The 20,084-nt window shown below is 31.9% G+C and overlaps 1 protein-coding gene across 1 annotated transcript in view; it reads left to right on the top strand.

The window, feature by feature from the left end:
- The window catches only part of LOC140434632 (voltage-dependent calcium channel gamma-5 subunit-like), a 1,250,929-nt gene that overhangs the window by 214,038 nt on the left and 1,016,807 nt on the right, over positions 1-20,084 (top strand). The gene's annotated exons all lie outside the window — the stretch shown is intronic.

The following is a 20,084-nucleotide window of genomic DNA, read 5'->3' as shown; positions in this document are numbered from 1 at the left end:
TATGCTAATATTTGACCAAAATATGGACCAAAATGAAAACTGTTCCTTTTGAAAAAATGAACAAAATGGCGTTTGGTAAACTTTGACCTAGTTGCTAGAACCTGAGTTATAACAAATTTTGTGAAACACAATTGCAAAATAGGCATTCGATGAGGTTTTTCTAAGTATAACCCAGCTTTTGTAAAAAAAATTACTTTAATTTTATCAATACATAAAGTTATAACTATTAAACATTCAAAATTTTACTCAAAAGTTGCGAACTAATTTGTTTATAAAAGATTTAAACCAAATTAAGGTTTAATTAATTTAATTTTAGGTTTAATTAAGGGTTACTTAGAAAATCTGGTTAATGGAAATTATATAACAACTCAAAGCGAATAGTTTCAGGTTTGATAAATATTTTTATATTAATTTTTGACCAAAATATGGAACTTCTAATATCGGACTCTGAGGCGGACGGTAAGCTTGCAGCGAATATGCAGTAAACCGCGCGCGTAATAACATAATATCTAAAGCTTAAAATGTTTGTTTTAAATTGTTCTATGTTGTCCATTATCCAAATGGCCAACGTCTATGGCTTAATTTGTTTAAAACTCGTATAAACAAATTAATTTGCTACATTTTAACGAAACTTTAAAAAATTTGCTATAACTGTTTCATGTATAATGATAAAATAATATGCATATCTAAATATACATGGATTTACATATGTTAGGAGGTAAAATGCAAACAAGCTTAAGTCACAAATAAGTAATTTTTCGAATCTCTCGAATCGCTTTTTTATGATTGACAAGCAAAACGAAAAAAAATGAGTGTAGACATAACTTTCAACAAACAACACAATAGAGTTTATGCAGGGACATACAAGGAAGCCCGCGAACTAGTGACAAGAATCGAACGAGTATCCTGCTTCACTGATGGTTTGGTGGGGTGTGTCTTATCACGGCGTTACTTCTTTACATTTTTGTAAAAGAGGTGTTAAACCATAAGCGAAAAATTATCAACGAGACATTTTAACAAATGTAACAGAGCTTCTAAACCATACTATCTCCTAAAATAGACCATGAATATTTCAAAAAATTTCAACAGCAGCCGTCAGCTCACGCCTAAATCCACTCGACTACAAATTGTAACTAGTTTTAGAGAGCATAGTATTTACAAGATGTCACCATAATCTTGAGTTATTAAAGCAGGGGCTGGTAGAAGCTGTGTACAGTTTTCCTATGGATGTCGTCCGTCAGCGAACTTAGAATGGCCTCAAAGACTTTGGTGCTGCTTTCAGGTAAATGGCGGCATTTTTTAATAATTTTCTTTGTAGTTTGTAGCTCATTCTACCAGTAAAAAACTGTGGAAAACTTTTTCAAGTGAAATAAGTGGTTTAAATTTTTTTAATTAAATACCTTGTATCAATTTTTATGACAGGACTAGTTATATATAATGAAATATATTTGTTATTATTATTTTAATATCTACTAGCGGACCAACTCGACATCGAGTTTTTTAAATGAAATTTTTATTTTGCAAGAAAAATATACAATATATACAATGACCGGAAGTAAAAATATTTTTATCAATAACTCAAAAACTATAAATGATAATATCGTGAACTTACATTTTTGAACTCTACGTTGAATTCTCTATTGATTTGACTAATAAAAACGAAACCGGAAGTCGACCTCAAAACCGGAATGCAATTTTTAGTTCATCAAATGTCGACATGGATATCATTTAGCAGTCAATTTTGCATGCTCATCACGAATCCGGTGTCAGATTTGCTCTATCTTGACGTTTTATGCGCGTTTCGGGTCACTTCCGGTGTCGGATCGCTACCGGAAGTACATATTTAGATTCGTCTCGACGAGACCTTTCGATCCATATATACATTGTGGGGTCTAAAACTTAGTAAAAAGTAAATTTTAACTTTCGGTCATCTCAAAACCGGAAGTGAATTTTTGTACCAAAAGTATATCTTGACAATCTCATACGTAATACTAATAATATTCCGAAAAAATATTTTAATTATCTAATATGGTTTTTGCGTAAAGTGGTGGACAAGAAAAGGGCTTAGCGTTTTAGTATATAAGATTTATTGGTCAAGATTTATTTGACATATCCTCTGTTATTTTTTTTAAGAACTCTTTGATAATACACAAATAATTATGCCAATGGGAGTAAATTAAAATCAGAGTGATTACGTTTTCCAATATTATTTAAAGCAAAAAATGAAACACTATGAATAATTAAAATGCATTAACAATACAAAATTACATGTCGGTTACGATGTGTCAAATATGACAAATATAATACAGGCGCATATTCAATAATTACGTTACTGATTTTATTGTTTTATACCTAATATTGTTACAATTTCAGTCTGACAGTACGTACTTTTTAATTATTTTGAATTAACGGAAATGACGGACCAAATTTAACTATGTCTAGAGGCCAAATTAGTAATATTCTAGCTTACAATAATAGTTCGAGGATCACTAGTTTCTGAAATACATTGTGTTTAACACAGGTTATGTTTATAAATAAACACATGTTTCCACGTTTATCAGAAAATTATAGCTATATAGTCTTGGCGCCAAGGTTGGCGGCGCGGAGGGGTGACTATGCATCATTATGTTCCCTCGGTTTATTTATGTTTTTTGGTGTGTAGATTCGATTTTTCGAGGATACCAGGCTAAAAATCCGTTAGACAATTTTTTATTAACAATTTATTTGTTTAAATGATTGTATATCCTAAACGATTAGAGATTTAATTTTACCAAAATGACAATTGTTCCTTTTGAAAAAATGAACAAAATGGCGTTTGGTAAACTTTGACCTAGTTGCTAGAACCTGAGTTATAACAAATTTCGTGAAACACAATTGCAAAATAGGCATTAGATCGGGCTTTTCTAAGTATAAAATAGCTTTTGTAAAATAATTACTTTAATTTTATCAATATAAAAAGTTATAACTAATAAACATTAAAAATTACACTACAAAGTTGCGAACTAATTTGTTTATAAAAGATTTAAACCAAATTAAGGTTTATTTAATTGAATTTAACGTTTAATTAATGGTTACTTTGAAAATCTGGTTAATGGAAATTAAATAAGAACACAAAACGACTAGTTTCAGGTTTGATAAATATTTTTATGGTAATTTTTGACCAAAATATGGAACTTTTAATATCGGGCTCTGAGGCGGACGGTAAGCTTGCAGCAAATATGCAGTAAACCGCGCGCGTAAATAACATATCTAAAGCTTAAAATGTTTGTTTTAAATTGTTCTATATCGTCCATTAACCGAATTGCCAACTTCTATGGCTTAATTTGTAAACAAATTAATTTGCTACATTTTAACGAAAATTTTAAATAATTTGCTATAACTGTTTCATGTATAATGATAAAGTAATATGCATCTCTAAATATACATGGATTTACATTATGTTGGGAGGTAAAATGCAAACAAGCTTAAGTCACAAATAAGTAATTTTCAGGGAGGGCAAAAAACTTGTAGCTTTACTCTGAAAAAGGATAATGAGTTCTAATCAATGTTATGCAATATTACTGGTTCCAAACATGCTATTAAAATACTCATTTCAGTTAGGATAGCTAAAACATACTTTAGAAAATTGATTTTGTGTTGGCAATAAGACCTTTTGCACAAACTTAGTGGAAATAAGTCGTTTTGAATGTAAGATGTTGTGCATATAAGCTGTACATGTAAATAAAGTTATAAAGCAATAAAGTAAAGCAACAATGGTTTTCTGAATAAACTTTTATTTTTATTAAATAATAATATAGGCCTTACCTAAGTGACAAACCTTGTCATAATAGGTAGTTAATGCAACAAACAGTTTTTTAAATATGCAAGTTACAGCCTTCATCGTCGAGGCAGTCACACATTTCTTCCTGCTCCTCACCAGAAGCTGCTGTAGTGGGAAAAAAAATCAAACTCTTGTACCAACCATGGCGTGGATCGAAGGTAGATCAGTACTCTCCAAACATTTTTTTTCAAAAGTTTGTCAATATCTTTGGTCTTTTCTTTAGTTTACACATGTTGAAGTGATAGTTCTTCCAGTCTCACTTATCTTAGATTATTTTTCCCTTTCTTTCTCAAAGATACAAAAGACTCTTCTTCTTCATACCTGCAGTTTTTCGACCCTCTTACCAACCTAATCTTTGTGTAAGACTTTTCTTTTCCCTTTTTTTTGGAGGTGTTTAATTTCTTCTTGTGTTTGGTAGCGTATTTCAATTCTCTTCAGTTCACTAATTGGTTGGATCTCCTTATAGTATTCACTTAGCTTCTTAGTATCAAGTAGTGGTAAATCTTTTCTTAGTGCTTTTATCTTGTGTATAACACTGTGGATGTTATAGTGTCCCTGTTTAATTGAAATTATCGTTTTTTTTTTCACAACTGCTTTTTTAATCTTCCAAAAATGGGTAAAAAACTATGTCCGCGTACAGGATAATACAATAAAATATTTTGGGTGTTTCTAAAAAATAAATCAGTGTTCTCAGGACAATATAATATTTATCTTGAGAAACACAAACATCGCTAAACAACCTTCGTACACAACAGCCCTGAAAATCAGCTTCTGTCAAATAGTTAAAGAGAGCGATGATACTTACACACTACCTTTTTCTGCCTGCTCCTCCGTTCAAGTATAGAAGATGGGGTTTTGAGTTTTTAGATCAGTAATACAAAAGGTATAAAACCCAATTTGTCTCGCGTAATAAGCTTTTTGAATAATTGGACTTTTTGGTAGAGGCTGAATTTGTTGAAGATCAAAGCAAAGGCTAACAGAATGAGGAACATCCATTTTTATGTACTTATAAAACGCTTCTTCTTAAATGAATCCGATTATTAACCATTAGCTGCACCTTTTCATCAGACCGTGCTGGTGCACTTTTAATTGGTTCTTTGAGAAGGCAGCACGCACTGCAAGTATCGGAGGCAGGTGACTTAAAAGCTATGTCAAACTCGTTTAAAAAAATCCTCCTGGCCATGCTGCATTTCACTTTAAACTTCTCTTTACACTGATCATTATACATTTTACTTAGTTTACTAATACTTAATTCCTTGCTCAGATACAATCTTTTGGAATTCTTTCTGGCTTAATGTGTGATTCAGTTTCTCTGAGCTTTTTTATGTACTCTCTAACACTTTTCTTCTTCAGATAGTTCTTATTTTTTGTAGCGTCATCTCTTCTTTTCTCTTTAACAGCAAAACCAAAAGGCACTTTTTGGCTATTTTTTTTAATCTAGTTTCTTCAACACCAATAACAGTGCGAAAAAAATTTAAACGTATAGAAGTTTTAGCATCAGAGTTAGTTGTAAATAAGTATTGTATTTAGTACATTTGCTCTTGTCCAGGTTTTTTATTTTTGTTACTGTTTACCGGAATAGGTCTTTTGATTTGTGTTGTATGAATCAGACTGGCAATTACATTGTCTTGTCTTTTCTTGTCAGTAACTTTATAAAACTCTTCTTTGAAAGCTTTGATATCATTAGGCATTATTTTTACGCACGTGAAACGTTTATTGTAGTCCTTACATGGTACAAAAACTAAGGCTCTTTTAGTAGCTGCATACCTGGTAATTTGTTCACTTTACCTTTTTCCTCATGTAACTCTTCTCTATCTAGTCCCTTTATTTCGTTCACCAAAACTTACACTTCCATCTGCACCATCCATTATACTTTAAATAATAACGCACTTACTAATTGTTTCTAAATACTTTGACAATCTAAAGAGGAGTCTCAAAAACTTCAATTTCAAAATTGTCAAAATAATTGTCAAACTTAATGTGAATTTTGGAATTCTCCCCGAAAAATAATATTTTTTGGCGGTTTTCTGAAGATAATTGTAATTGTGCTAACTAATTATTAATCTTCTTGAAATTTGGTATATTTAAATTGAGTATTGGTAAATAAATAAATTTTTATTTATCCAGTCAATGTGAAATAAAAGTAAAAAGTGAAGAGAAAATGATTTTCACTACCCAACAGTGCAGTTTCCAATTGTAACGCAGAACTAGCATACAAATCTAATACATCCGTATTACCAAACAAATCACATAAATACTCAAGATCCACCATTGTGCTCAAATCAACCAACAGTCAACCTTATTATACCATTTGATAATTATCAATAACATCAGGTACAACCAGTAGTTGCCCAGCAAACCAACTTTTCTCATTCTACATCAAACTCTCAAGCTAACTTAAACTTAAAAAACAATCCAGAAACACAGAATGAATATGATTCAATGTCAGATGAAGAACATAAAGACTCTCAAAATAACAAACACTCATGGCAAACAATAAGATCAAAAAGAAAAAAAAAACCTAAATATCACGATTCAAGAGAAGAAGAAGCTCTAATTTCACTCTCAAATAGGTTTCAGCTACTTCCACAGGAAAACTCCGTAAATGATAGGAATAAAAATCCACCAATCTCAAAACCTCCTCCAATTTTTATATATGCCATGAATGACTATAGTAAAATGATAGATAATTTAGCTCAAGCATTAGAAGTAGAAACTTACTTCACTAAAGCCTTAACTAACAACACAATAAAAATTGTACCAAAGACACCAGAATCCCACAGAAAACTAATACATCACGTACGAGAGGAAAATATCGTCCACCATACATACCAACCTAAGAAAGACAGAGCATACAGACCAGTTATTCGAGATCTACTATTTTCCGATAGATGAAATAAAAGCGGAAATCCAGAAAATATGTTATAAGATAAGAAACGTTACAGACACACATTGAGCCGTGAACCGTTACCATTATTTTTTGTGGACCTCGAGCCTCAAACGAACAACAAAGAAATAGTTGAACTATAGTATAACATTGTAAAATAAAGGTTGAACCACCGAGAATTAAAAGAAATATACCACAATGTACACGATGTCAAGAATATGGTCACACTAAAACGTACTGTACAAAACCATATAATTGCGTAAAATGCGCTGGATTACACAACAGAAAGGACTGCAAGAAACCAAAAAACACATCAGCAACTTGCACAAACTGCAATGGAGACCATCCTTACAATTACAGAGGATGTTCTGTTTATCATGAACTACTAAATGTCAGATACCATGACAAATCAAAACAAATCACCACTCAAAATCCTGTCAAAAATTCCAATGTAAAACATCATGCTCATAATTTCAATAGAATTAGTTATAGAGATACTACCGTTGGAAACATAAATGCGGATAACAAAAATAATAACAATGAATTAGCAGATAAACTACCAAATTTCCTAAAATAATTCAAAAATATGTTCTCTCAACTCTTAAACCAAAATAGCATGATTTTAACCATGTTAACTACAGTCATTAACAAAATAAAAAATAGCTTTCAAGTCAATACAAATTGCGTCGTGGAATTTTATTAATATCTGAAAGCCATGCCACACAAAGAATGGTTATTAAGATACCTTACTATACAGTGTATTATGCAAACCATCCAGACGAAGGAGCACACGCAGGTTCTGCCAATATTATTCAATCAAAAATTAAAGACCATGCAGTTTAACCTTATATTACGGAAAAAATTCAAGCAGCAATCATTAAAATCGAAACTAACACCTCACTCAGTGTATCATCAGTCTACAGCCCACCTAGACATCCAATTTCAAGCAAAGAGTATCATGATTTTATACAAATTCATTATTTCATTAATTTATCAAATACTCTTGGATTAAAATTCATAGTAGCAGGAGACTGAAATACCAAACACACCACATGGGGTTCCAGATTAATTACGCCTAAAGGTCAAGCAATAATAAATATCATCCAACAAAATAACTTAAGATACTTATCTATGGGAGAACCCACATACTGGCCTACGGATGTCAACAATATTCCAGATTTGGAACGTACCTTAGCAGGATAAGTCATAGACTAAATAGAGCATCACATGAAGAAAAAACGGGTGTGGCAGTCCAGTGGGACTGCCGGTGGAAGTTACACTTCTATACACGTATTCGCCATTACAAATTTATTTGGGAGTCAATCTGCACAATCATTACATATGTAATTCTATAGGTAAGACATAGCAGAAAGAGAAACAGAATTAATAACAACTTACTAACAATGAAGGATTGAATCAATATTTTGATGAAAATGTATATTTTTATTTTCATATATGTACGAAAGGAGTTGAGTGCAAAATTTTTTTACACATACTCTGCAGTAGAATTCATTGTTTATTTTGTTATTAATATAATAATACAATACAAATTAAACTGCAATATTCATAAGTATTTAAAAATGTCAATAATATACATAAAAAATACACTACAATACAGTGCAACATAATTCCATATATAATGGATACAAATATATACCATATATACAAATTAAAATGCAATATCCATAAGTATTTAAAAATGACACTCATGTAATAATATTAATAAAAAAGTCCTCCCCGACTGGGAATCGAACCCCGGTCTCCCGCGTGACAGGCGGGGATACTGACTACTACACTACCGAGGACATAACACAAATGTATTTCAAAAATGACAGTTCTGGATCATACAGTGATTTATTGAGATTATTATTTTGAACATTTAATAAATAACACAAAACATATCACATATATAATAATCTTAATAAATATTTTATTATATGTATAATATTGTGTGTATATATATCTTTATATAATATATATAATATTAAATTATATATACAAAAGGAACATTTTCATATTCGAGAGATTAAGAGAGAGAAAATATATCTTCTGTCTCTCTCTTACGCATTATCTTACATATGTAATGATTTCAGAGATTCACTCCCTTACAAATTTTCAACGTGGAGCGCGCGTATAGAAGTATAACTTCAAAAATCGACTCTTTCCAGTTTTATGTTTCGAACCTTTTACATAAAGACCACTCTATATGGAAAGCTACAAAAAAGTTTAAACGACCGACAATAACAAATTCACTTTTAAGAAAAACAGAAATGACCTGGGTCGGAACAAACGGAGAAAAAATAACAGTATTCGCAGAGCATCTTGCAACTGTATTCGCAGCACCAGATACTAATAACGATGAAGATGATGATATAAGAATGTACCTAGAAACTCCATATCAACCATCTCTTCATCTGACAACATTTACTCCGAAAGAGGTTCGACAACAAATAAAAATGCTAAATCCTAAGAAAGCTCCTGGCTATGATTTGATAACAGGGGAATTACTTCAGAAGCTACCGAGAAAAGCAGTGGTGGTATTAACAATATTATACAACAGCATACTAGATTAGAATTGGATCAAAAACACTGTCCCATACAAACTTTAATTAGTCTCAAATAACCAGGGAACACAAATACGGACAAATCTTGGGAAGATTCGGGCTTCGGATTATCCTGGATGACAACAAACGACAATCTTTAAAACTCGTCCGCTCAATTTCTTCTTTAAACCATATGGACCTTGTCAAATTATTGCAACGTTGCTTTACAAAACTCCTCCATAGGATACAGCATAAAAAATCGGTGATTAACTGAATGAATTCACCTCTCCACAAAAAAAAAATTGTCGGCTTTGAAGAACTACACGCCGCAAGCTATTTCTTCCGAATCAAAATCTTAACCTTCACCTTAAACTCCACATTTAACTGCTACTGTTACTTAATACTATATTTCCATCAGAAAAATAAATAACAAATAACAATAACGAATTTAAAAAAAAATCCGGACTAAACAATGAAGTGACCACTTTAGTGGTCAATTGCAGATTGATCTCATAATCTCCCCGCATCACTTTCCACCAACCTTAGTGGATATTTATTTGACACGCAATATTAAGCGGAATCAACAAAAAAAGAATATAGTTAAAATTATTATATACACACCAGAAATGTTTATATTATCAATTTTAGCGACACAAAAACAATAAAAATATTTTTGGATGTTTTAACATAGACGATAGGAAATAAAAATGCTACAAGTGTAGAAATGTGGGATTTAGATAAGTCCAGGGATGCTGAGGCTGCATTAGCTTATTTACATTCTTTGTTCAGCAAAGAACTTGAAATTTTAGAAGACAACTGTTCAGATTTTTTTGGTGTGAATACAGTCTGTTCGGAATCTTCACATGCTTACTTATCACGTATTTTTCTCTCCCTACATCTCCGTTACATTTTCTACGAAGTAGTGTATCGGAAGATGTAGCATTTGCAAATTCTCTGAAATATATATTGAAATGTATTAAAATCCCCTCGTATTTGCTAAAGCAATCGAAGAATAATCTTATTGTATTTCATTTCCCATTCGTACGTATTTCATGTACGTATTTAACACCAAATTCTTTCAATTCATCTTTACGTCGCCGAAGTTAATGTAAACCATTTTATAGTTTGTTTATATTTAACAAGATGCGTATTTTGTCGGTATTCGTTGATCGAAGTCTCTTTTAGGATATTCTGGGTTTCAACTAAATATTCCAGTTTATATGTTTTGATTATACCAAGATTGTGCGAATGAATTTTAAAAGTAAGTGTTGACTCTCGGTAAAGCCGGCCGCTGGTTAAGGCGTGCTTAATTTTGTTGGAGTCCGAATTTATTTTCAAATTCGTAATCTTTTCGTTTTCCTTTTTTTTGTCGTGGAAATGTATTACAAAGTGACAGTAGCAGTTAAAAATATAGTATTGAGCAGTCAATAGTTGCAGTTTAAGTGAGGTTCCAGATGGTGAGGAACAAGAATCGTTGTTTCCATCCTCATTTTGTTTCTCCCTGGTTGTCATCCAGGCTATTTGGCAGTTAGGAGATGAATTTGTTCCTGTTCAGAAAATTCCAGTATGATTCTTGCTTTTATTTTGGTAAAATCAGGTAACTTTTTGTGTTAAATTCTAAAGTCAAGATAGACATTTTAAAAAAAATAATAGTTGCTTTCATTATTTAAAAAGATATTTTTTATTTGCCACAGTAGGGGAAGCCGGGGCAAAATAAGCACCGGGGCATGATGAACAATTCCTTAAATTTAGAAAATTTCCAATGCAGTTTGGCAACACCTCTCTAGCATAATGTAAAAGGCGCGTGCCCGTAACAGGCAACTCAGTTTAGACGAATCAACCGTTCGCTGCGGTCGTTATTTGTAATAGATATCTCTTTGTACACGTGATATAATTTTGTATGATATTGTTTAGTATACTACGGCAATCAGTGATTAGTTTTTAAAATTGTTACAGCTCTACGATCAAAAGGTGAGTTTAGTTATTACATTAATGTAACTTAAATCAAAAGAATTGTTGTGGTTTCTTTTAAGGAGGCAAAAATAGTTAAATATGAAGCGTGGGGCATAATGAGCGGGGTAAAATGAGCAATAATAGGGTGCCCATAATGCCCCTGTCCGTATTGCCCCTCGTTATCAAGCTGTTAGATACACTCTTAAACCAACGTTTGTTTCTATTTCAGTTAAGCAAATATGGTGCGTAATTATATAAAATATAATAAGATAAACAGACAATCTTGGACAGAGAATGGAATGGCACAAGCAATTGATGCTGTTATAAATCGAAACATGGCGCGTCAAACTGCTGCTACAAATTATGGTGTTCCTCGTGCTACTTCACAACGTCGCATACGTAAATACCAAGCCAATCAAGACATGTCTTGTGCCGTTAAAAAAGGCATGGGATTCTTCAAACCGGTATTTACACCAGAGCAGGAATTGGAGTTGGTTGGCTATATTCAAGATATGTAAAATCGCCTTTTTGGGCTTACATCAAAAGACCTTCGAAAAGTTGCATATCAGTTAGCAGAACGAAATATAACTTTAATCATAATATAACTAACATAACTTTAATCATACCACCAAAATGGCGGGAGAAGATTGGTTGTCTGCTTTCCTTAAAAGGCATGATGTTCTATCTTTGAGAAAACCAGAGGCAACTTCTGCAGCACGCGCTATGGGGTTTAACAAAATTTCAGTAAATAGGTTCTTTGAACTTCTAACTACGACTATTGAGAAATACCAGATAACGGCAGATCGATTATTTAATGTTGATGAGACTGACATAACCACTGTTACCAAAAGTCTCAATAAAATTATCGCAACCAAAGGGAAAAAGCAAGTTGGGTCTTTGTCGTCCGCAGAGAGAGGGAAGATGCATACTGTGGAAATATGTATGGGTGCAGATGGTTCACTCATGCCTCCACTTTTTATTTTTCCAAGGAAACGAATGAAGCCGGAACTGTTAGATGGCGCCCTACCAGCGTCTTGGGCTAAGTGTAATGATTCAGGCTGGATGCAAGGTGATTTGTTTGTTAAATGGTTTAAAAAATTCGTAGCATGGTCAAGAGCTTCAAAAGAAAATATTGTGTTGTTATTGTTAGATGGCCATTTTACGCACACAAAAAATTTAAAACTTATTGACCTTGCAAGACAGCATGGTGTGGTTTTGTTGTGTTTTTCACCTCATTGTACCCATAAACTCCAGCCACTAAATGTAAGCTTCATGAAACCATTAAGTGTCTATTACGCTGACGAAATAAAAAATTGGTTAAGGTTGAATCCAGGTCGAGTAGTTACTCACTACTAAGTGACTGAACTTTTTGAAAAGGCGTTTATTCGAGCGGGAACAATATCAATAGCTATAAATGGTTTTAAAGCTACCGGGATATGGCCACCTAACCCAAATATTTTTGTGGATGCTGATTTTGTAGCAGCGGATACTACAAATATAGAACAGTCGCAAAATGCTGGAATTATGGAGCTTCGGCAGAACACGCCACCTTCACAAAGCATAAGGCACTCTCCACAACCTGGACCGTCAAACAGATCACCTTCTTCAGACTTACCTTCCCAAAACATAAGGCACTCCCCACAGCCTGGGATGTCAAACATATTGCCTTTTCACGATTTACCTTATCAAAACGATAAGCCAACTAAATTTGTGTTTGCTTCTCCACAGCAAATTTTACCCATTCCAAAGACTACAAAGAAACAAAGGCAGACAAGAAATCGGGGAAAGACAGCTATTTTAACAGAATCGCCCTACAAGAACGAGCTCATGGAGTCAACTCAAATTAAAGAGGCTAGAAATTCTAACGCTGAATCTAAAAAACGAAAAGTGTTTAAGAATGATGAGGATGAAAAAGAAAACAAAACAGAAAACGTAAACACAAAAAAAGAAGCCAAAAGGTCTAAAACCAATGTGAAAAAACAAAAAACTGTTGAAGATGACTCGGAAAGTGACGTTTCAGATGTAGATTGTCTATACTGTGGATACTCATACTTGCAATCAACTGAAGGTTGGGTAAGTTGTTGTGTATGCGAAAAATGGGCTCATTGCTCCTGTGCTGGAGAAGAGGACGATGACGATGAGTGTAAATATATTTGTGAACAGTGCCAGAAATAAGCAAAACTTTTCTTAAATGCTGTGCTCATTGTGCCCCATACCCGGGGCATAATGGTTTTTTGTTAACTTAACATTTTTTATTATTTTTTTTTATTGTTAAGTGAGTTTTAGGTTAAAATTGTATTTTGTAATAAAAAATAATAAATAAAGATCAAAATTACCCAATGTCCTTAGGGTGCTCATTATGCCCCGGCTTCCCCTATATAGCTCAGTAACATTTGTAAGTTTTGTAGCAATAGAGTTTGTAAACGAATAAGACATCATTATGTAAGTTTTTTTTTATTTATTTTGGTATGAATCTCTGTAACTAATACTGTAATTTTTTGTGCCATCTTTATTTTTGTAACTGTTTGTGGTGAGACACAATAAATGTTTAATTTTTAGTAAACCATTTTGTTTGTTTATCTTGACTAACTCTCTAACCCCTTTTTTTAGTTTCATTTGAAATGATATATTTTTTATGTTTAATAATTATTTCAATAGTTACAACTAGCTGTTGTAATGGTTATAATTTGGCACCTCAAAGCGGCGTCCTTTTTAAATTGCTAGAGGTATTTTCTGTTTCATTTTGTTTTGTTTGTCTTAAGAGATTTACGATAGTACCCTCTTGTTTCATTTTTTGTAGTTGCCCCAATTCGACCCCTTGCACTTTACTTATCCACGACTCCAGCTCTCCAATCAAACCCTGAGGGCCGTTCGCAAAAGTATCGATTATTTTGCTTGCCCTATCTCCACCCCCAGTGGTTTATGTCCCCAGTTTTCGAACCCCTCATAATTATACCTATGTGATAGGCAAAATATATTACGTTACAAAGGTAGTAAATATGAAGAATGTGTTCTGTATCGGAAGATAGTAAATATGAAGAAAATGATGAGAAATGGGATTAAAACACAGATTTCTGTGACAACCTTGCACTTGATTTTTACAAAGTTGCCAATTCTGCATACGATTTTAATATTGAAGAAAAAGAAATCGATTATTGCACCAACATTTTTAATTTAGATATTCTTGATATGATAGTTTATCAGATATATATATATATATATATATATATATATATATATATATATATATATATATATATATATATATGCAAAGCAGATTTTGCTTGCCTAGAAGGGCTACTAAGACAAGTCAACCGGGTCCATCTAATAATTGGCAAGATACAAATCTAGAGAAAGTAAAGGCCCTAATTGGAGTAATGATTATAATGGGAATACATACACTTCCTTAGCTTTCCAATTACTGGTCTACTGATACATATTTAGGCGTATCAGCAGTTTTGCAAATATTTGGATATGAGAGATATAACAAATTAATTGAAAATTTACAATGCAAACTAAACAACAATGAAAATATGCAGTGCCTCGAGAAAAATCTGGATATGAGAAACGGCAGAAGGTGAAATTACTAAAGGAAAAACTAAATAGTACAATCCAATCTACGTGTAACCACTCATCTTAGTCAACTGGTCAACCGGGTTTCCTTTTTTTTTTAATCTACTTGATCTATTGTGTTTTCTCCTGTTATAACGGTGTGTTTTTGAAGATTATCCATGTATCTTCTATGATAAGTTCTTGAAAACGTTCTTTAAACAATTTTGTTGGTTTATTTTAAAATGAATATTTGTCTAGGTATAGCCTAAATAAGAGTTACGACGGGTCAATAAACTTAGTCGTTTATACACTTTACTTTTTACATATACTTTAAAAAATTTGTTTATCTTCATATTTGTATTTATTTTTTTAACCACATTTTTACTTTTTCTATCTTTTTTATAAGTTTAAGTATCGTATTAACTATACCATAAATTTCAATTTTTAACTTTTTAAATTGAAAAAAACTCAAAAGTCTTATAATTAATTTTGCTGTAAAGAGATAACTATCTTCGCCGAATTAAAATGTTTACTTCAATTTAGAACAAAAGCAGAGGCAAACAAAGAATTGCAAGCTGCACCAGCAAATAAAACTGGACACAAAGCGTAGCAAACACCAGCGCGTTGGTTGGTTTCGTAGTTATTAAAGTGAGTTTTTTAAAAGAACTTCCACCAAACAAACCGCATTACACAGTTCTTTGATGGAGAACATCAAAGGACGGAAACAGTGTTAGAAGCTGTTTGAAATAATTAGATTTATAATGGAATATTTTTATATCTTGTACTATACATTTTTATTCTAAAAATATGTGCATAATATATTTTAGAAAGTTACCACATCTAACAAAAACTAGAAGCTCGTTAAGGAGAATAAGGTTTTCTACGAGGATTGGTCAATATATAACAGGATTACATATTGTGGTATTTCTTCATATCATGTATTGAGTCATCCCGCTGTTCTGCTTGCTTTTGTCAATTATCCTTTCGTTTCATTCTCAGAATTGTTTTAACTTGGTTACTTTATTCCTAGGTATTTCAATTTAATTATTTCTTTCAGTTGATTTTCAAACGTATTTTGCATTATTGCATATTGAGTGACTATAACGATGACGTAATAATGTATACCGATGGTTCCAAAAAAAGAGGATGGTGCCATAGGTTGTGCAGTTTACATTTCACTTTAAAAGTGAATTTTTGAAACTCAAATTTTCATCGCATTGTTTAATATATATATATATATATATATATATATATATATATATATATATATATATATATATATATATATATATATATATATATATATATTGCTAAAGCGGCAGCAATTGAAAAAGCATTAGATTGGCTAGATTTATGCAAATTAAATAAAAGAGTTGTATTATCAGATTAATTCTCGGTCAAAAAAGGATTAAACTCAAATATGACTTAATATAAAAGAAATAGTAATATTTGTGCTATTAAAAACAAAATATATAGTGAAGATATTACAGTTTTTTGGGTAAAAAGTCACAGTGGAAGTGAAATATATTCACATTGGATGACTTATAATAACATAATTTTAATTAAATGAAAAGAAAAATCTAAAAACATAGAAATGATCTTAAATATCTACTCAGTATTATACTATCCACCCGACCTTACCACAATATATTGCGTATATTTTTAAATACGCAATGCCAAAGAAGACAGCGACAATTACACGTCTTAAAACTAATCACGGCACATTCCCATTGCTAAGTTATGTATTATCCCTGCTCGGATATGCTCATGCGATTATATATCACAATGTGACATCAACCATATTCTTTTTAATTAAAATTATGTGCGATAAACATAAGTATGAAACAAATCAGCATTATTCAAAACTACTAGCTCTTAGAATTCAGATTCCCATAAACATCACTCATTGATTTCCCTTAGACAGTAGGGAAATATAAGAACTAATATGTAACTTTCTCTTTAAATTTATTTATATTATTCAACAACACATATATAAATCTTATTTTATCATGTTCAGTAAAAGCCAAGCTGATTGCAAAATAACACTTACTCTAAATGGTATCAACCCAAAACAAGTAAAGAGCATTGACTTTCTATGCCTGTGACTGGACAGTCAGTTTATATGGGCAGAAAATATTAAAAAGCTAGTCGTTTCCTGTCAAACTAAAATAAATCTCGTTAAAATGCTATCATAAAGTGCTGCATATACACCAATCATTAATTCAAAGTAAACTGAATTATTGTGCAATATGCTATTCAACTGCGAGTAATCATATTCTTAAAAAACTAGACATCATACAAAGTACATGTTTAAGACTTGTTCTGGGCACTTACCAAACTAGTCCTGTTTCAAGTTTTCAGGTTATTCCAAGCTAACTCCCAACACACCCACACGCTCGCACACACACACACATACACACACACACATACAAAATAAGACATATACCAAGATAGTGAGTACATCCATGTTCATGTTATGCCTTGAAGTGATCAAAGTATTCACTAACAGAGTAAAAAGCAAATCTCAAAAGGTATCTTTTCGGACTTACTTTAAATTTATTTATCGAAAGTTGTTTTAAATCCTTAGGTAGGTCATTGTATATATTATGGTTAATTGAGTTTTTTTGTGATTTACTCAAACGATACTTAACTGCTCTGATGTTATTTGCACCTTTTGTGCTATAGTTATTTGTTTAATTAAAGTATTAGCGTTTTTATGTATTTTCACATTAACGCTGTATAGCCATAATGTTGGCAAAGGTATTATCTTATATTTAATAAACAACGGTTTGCAAGATTCCAAATAGCAAACTTTTGCAATTATTCTTATTGCTTTTTTTTGGAATTTAAATATTGTTAAGGCATTGCAAGATTTTCCCCACAGAACAACACCATATCTTACAAATGAATGAAAAAGAGAAAAGTACGTTATTTTCAAGGTATCAACACTTGTAACAAGTTTTAATTGTCTGAGTAAAAATAAAGTACTAGAAAGTTTACTTTTGAGATGGTCAATATGGTTATACCAAGTCAATGTGTTGTCAACTGTTATGCCCAACAATTTGACATTATTTTTTTCAACACTCACATCGAAGGTAGACGAAAAAATTAAATTTTGAGTTTTGCTATCATTTAGTTTAAGTTTATTTGCTAAGAACCATGATTGAGCATTGGAATTTACAAACTCAGACGTAGTTTCTAAAACTGAACGATTTTTATCAGAAAAAACAAAATTAGTGTCATCTGCAAATAAAACTGTTTTTAATGGATCTATGAAATTGGGCAAGTCATTATCATTAATTATAAATAATAGAGGGCCCAGTACTGATCCTTTTGGAACTACATGCTTTATCTGCTTAAATTCAAAGATACAATTTCTGTACTTGACTGCTTGGTATCTATCCCTTAGATACAATGAAATTAGTTCCAAAGAAGTACCTCTTATACCGTAAAAATGCAGTTTACGCAAATATGCAAATGCAAATAAGAAACACAGTCGAAGGCCTTTGACAGATCACACAGCGTTATGGCAGAGTGATTATGCTTCTCAAGGCCATCAACTATGGCACTCATCACATCTAAAAGTGCATGTGTTGTGGAACGATCCTTTCTAAATCCATATTGTGAAATAGTAAAAAAGTTATTTGTTTCGAAGTACGATATAAGATGCTTCTTCAGAATTTTTTCGATTATTTTACTGAATATCGAAACGATAGAAATTGGTCTATAATTGTCACCAAGGTCACGAACACCCTTTTTAAACATAGGAACAATCTTGGAGTATTTAAATGAAGTTGGGAATATCCCGATTTAAAAAATACTATTAATGAGATGTGTTAAAGGTTTAGTAATAATTTTACTATTGGTTTTGATAAAAGATGCGTTTAGCTCATTAGTATTCAAACAATTTGTATTTTTTAATGTTTTTATAACTATAGATACTTCTTGTTGATTGGTTGGAGACAAAAAAAAAAAAAATAATTCGATGGAGCTGGAAATTTTCGATAGTTTAAAATTGTATCGTCTGGTGTATTTGGAAGGGATTTTATAGTATTCTCAGCAATTTTAACAAAAAAGTTATTGAAACAGTCACAAGATATGTTAGTTGTTGAATTATGTAAACCATTTGTTTTATTTCGCTCATAGTTAATTACCTTCCAACACGTCTTGGATATACTCTTTGAAGTTAATATCAATTGATCATATGCCAGCTTTTTCGTTCTTTTCAACTTAGCATTATAATGATTTTTATATATTTTATATTCGCTGTAATGTACTAGGTTTTAAGTAGAATCAGCCCGTATTTTATATGTTTGCAAATGATTTCCCATATTTTTTAAGTTGTCATTGAACCAGTTTACCGGACAACTTCTGTCTTTGATAACCAGTTTTTTTAGTGAAAAATATTGCAATACTGCAAGATTATAATTATCTATTAGAAACGTTGCTAGGTAATTTACATCAAGAGTATCGTTAAAACTATTCCAGTCTAACACGGATAAAAAGTTCCGTATTTTTAAGATACCCTTCTGCGTAAAGACTCTAATGCAAACACTTGACTTTCGCTGAATTGATGTTAAGCTTATACTGATATACTAAGATTTGCTTCACTCTGCCAGTGCTCTGAGAAGCAACCAACATCGAAGGTAAATTCCAACAAAAATAAATCTATCATTTGTACTTTATTTGCTAAACATTGAACATTAACATGGAACATACTCACCACCCTTTCGCTATTCAAAATATGAATTAGTTTTTCAGGAACTTCTAAACTTCCTACGTTTCGATCTAGATTGTTTCCATTTGTGCGGACTGCTGCATTTCCACTACAGTTTTGTAAAATCTCGATATTTTTAATTACAAAGAAGTTTTCTTCCCGTGTCTCTGCTGCAGAAACATCTGTAGCTGTAGTCAAAGTTATGAATTGTCTGCTGAATGCGTTCTTTCCTGAAAATTTTTAATGAATTTGAATCTTCGTACGACAGATCCACTGGGCCATATAGATGAGTTGTATACATTGTCTAGACTTTCTAAAGCGAAGGGAGATGTCACTTTATAAGATGATTGCTTATCAGTTCTATTCCATTCCTCACAATCAAAACATATTTCAGGCGCCGTTTCTTTTAAAAAATCCTTCAAATCATTTGAATTCATATCGGCACCGACACGTGAAACGTGCAGATGCCCCCGTCGAGAGAGTGTATTAAAATTAGAAAAAATTTTACTACCGAAAATCGGTTTGTTGTATTTATTTATTTTATTTTGTGTCGGGGAATTCCTTTCGGAATCTCTGACCGGTTTTGTATTTGAACCAATGTTTAGTATGTTT

Source organism: Diabrotica undecimpunctata, chromosome 2, assembly GCF_040954645.1.
Source record: "Diabrotica undecimpunctata isolate CICGRU chromosome 2, icDiaUnde3, whole genome shotgun sequence".
Classification (NCBI taxonomy): Eukaryota; Metazoa; Arthropoda; class Insecta; order Coleoptera; family Chrysomelidae; genus Diabrotica; species Diabrotica undecimpunctata.
Note: the sequence above shows the minus strand (reverse complement) of the source record. Positions and strands in the feature narration are given on the sequence as shown.